General features: G+C 36.5%; 1 non-coding gene across 1 annotated transcript; it reads left to right on the top strand.

The window, feature by feature from the left end:
- The first annotated feature begins 1342 nt into the window (after positions 1 to 1342).
- Positions 1343 to 1450, top strand: LOC112761015 (small nucleolar RNA R71). The gene has a single exon (XR_003181425.1). It is a non-coding gene; the product is annotated as a small nucleolar RNA R71 (small nucleolar RNA).
- Positions 1451 to 2546: the final 1096 nt, after the last annotated feature.

The raw sequence follows: 2546 nt of genomic DNA, 5'->3' as shown, positions 1-2546 counted from the left end.
CCTACCAAATTGTGGTTCATGAAACTGTGTGGTATAATCAGTGATCAAGCATCATCTCTTCTTATGAACATTTAAACCAAGGGATTGGGAATTTGTTTGTTTTTAGAGAGAATTGGTGAGCCAAGGGATTGGGATCCAATCATATAAGATTGCCAAGCAAAATTCAATGAACGCATTGCTTGAGGAAGAGATAAACGTGTTTTGATTCGGAGATCTCAATATCTCCTATAACCCAATGAATCCCCCATTTCTGATTTCCATCTTCTCTTTACATTCTGCAACTCAATTCATGCAACCACCCCCATTCCCTTTTAATTTCAGCAATTTAGTTTCTGCTCTTTAATTCATTGCAATTTAAGATTCCGCCATTTCAATTTCTTGTCATTTACTTTTCCTGCCAATTTTACATTCCGCAATTTCTCATCTCAATCTTGATTCCGCTCAACTAGAACACACTTCTAATCCGAATTGCTCACTCAACCAATCCTTGTGGGATTCGACCTCACTCTATTGTGAATTTTTACTTGACGATAACCGGTGCACTTGCCGGAAGGAATTTTGCCGATCGTGCAATTTTCTAAATCGTAGCATAACTAGTTTATGTGCATCAACTCTCCTTTTGGATTCTCTTCTGTATTGCTTGGGAGTGTACTTGGAGGGATTTCAGTGATCCTTTTACTCAGCTGGCCCACTTGTGCTTCCAAATTTCTAATGGAAGACCTGGTTTCATTCATGAAACTCACAGTGGCCTTAGATAGATCAGAGACTAGATTTGCTAAATTAGAAGTATTTTGTTCAGAGTTCTCTGTCGCTGAGTGGATGATGGAAAAGGTTTATTATTGTTAAACCTATTTCTTCCACCATTATTAAAGCCTTGTTGAGGCTTTTGATCCTTCCATGAGAAATTGGGGTGATTTCTCCATGATGAGTTATAGGTGTTTCCATAAGGTTCACCTAAGTAATTTACCTCTGCTATTGCATGGTTCTCAGGATTATATGCTTCTTCTGCATAAGAAGCCTCTTGAGTACTGTTGGATGCAGCTTGCATTCCATGCAGACTCTGAGAGATCATATTGACTTGCTGAGTCAATATTTTATTCTGAGCCAATATGGCATTCAGAGTATAAACTTCAAGAACTCCCTTCTTCATAGGCGTCCCATTATGCACAGGATTCCTTTCAGAAGTGTACATGAACTGGTTATTAGCAACCATGTCAATGAGTTCTTGAGCTTCTGCAGGCGTTTTCTTTAGGTGAATGGATCCACCTGCAGAAGTGTCCAGTGACATCTTTGATAGCTCAGATAAACCATCATAGAATATATCCAGGATGGTCCATTCTGAAAGCATGTCAGAAGGACACTTTTTGGTCAACTGTTTGTATCTTTCCCAAGCTTCATAGAGGGATTCACCTTCTTTCTGTCTGAAGGTTTGAACATCAGCTCTAAGCTTGCTCAGCTTTTGAGGAGGAAAGTACTTGGCTAAGAAAGCCGTGACCAGCTTATCCCAAGAGTTCAGGCTGTCTTTGGGTTGAGAATCTAACCATAATCTAGCTCTGTCTCTTACAGCAAAAGGGAAAAGCATGAGCCTGTAGACTTCAGGATCTATTCCATTAGTCTTAACAGTATCACATATCTGCAAGAATTCAGTTAAGAACTGAAAAGGATCTTCAGATGGAAGTCCATGAAACTTGCAGTTCTGCTGCATCAGAGAAACTAATTGAGGTTTCAGCTCAAAGTTGTTTGCTCCAATGGCAGGAATGGAGATGCTTCTTCCATGTAAATTGGAATTAGGTGCAGTAAAGTCACCAAGCATCTTCCTTACATTATTATTATTTTCGGCTGCCATCTCCTCTTCTTATTCGAAAATTTCTGAAAAGTTATCTCTGGATTGTTGTATTTTAGCTTCTCTTAATTTTCTCTTCAGAGTCCTTTCAGGTTCTGGATCTGCTTCCACAAGAATGTTCTTATCCTTGCTCCTGCTCATATGACAAAGAAGAGGGCACAAAAAAATAATAATAATAATAGAGATCCTTTATACCACAGTATAGGGATCCCTGTGTGAGTGGAAGAAGAGGGGGAGACAAAGAATGTAATATAATGGAAGAAACACAACTGTGAGGATGGCAGAGATGTGAGATGAGATGTTAGGATATGAATGAATAAATAGAATAGGATGGGGGAGGGATAATTTTCGAAAATTATTTTGAAAAAGAGTTAGTGATTTTCGAAAATGGTTTTTGAAAATTGTTAGTATTTTTTTCGAAAATTTTTTTTTAATTTAAAAATAAAAATAAGAATAATTATTTAATTAAAGAGAAATTTTTGAAAAAGAGGGAAGATATTTTCGAAAATTAGAGAGAGAGAGAGTTAGTTAGGTAGTTTTGAAAGAGTTAAGAAACAAACAAAAAGTTAGTTAGTTAGTTGAAACAAATTTTGAAAAGATAAGAAGTTAGGAAGTTAGAAAAGATATTTTGAAAAGATATTTTTGAAAAAGATAAGATAAGAAGATATTTTTGAAAAGATATGATTGAAATTAGTTTTGAAAA

Source organism: Arachis hypogaea, chromosome 16 (genome assembly GCF_003086295.3).
Source record: "Arachis hypogaea cultivar Tifrunner chromosome 16, arahy.Tifrunner.gnm2.J5K5, whole genome shotgun sequence".
Classification (NCBI taxonomy): domain Eukaryota; kingdom Viridiplantae; phylum Streptophyta; class Magnoliopsida; order Fabales; family Fabaceae; genus Arachis; species Arachis hypogaea.
Note: the sequence above shows the minus strand (reverse complement) of the source record. Positions and strands in the feature narration are given on the sequence as shown.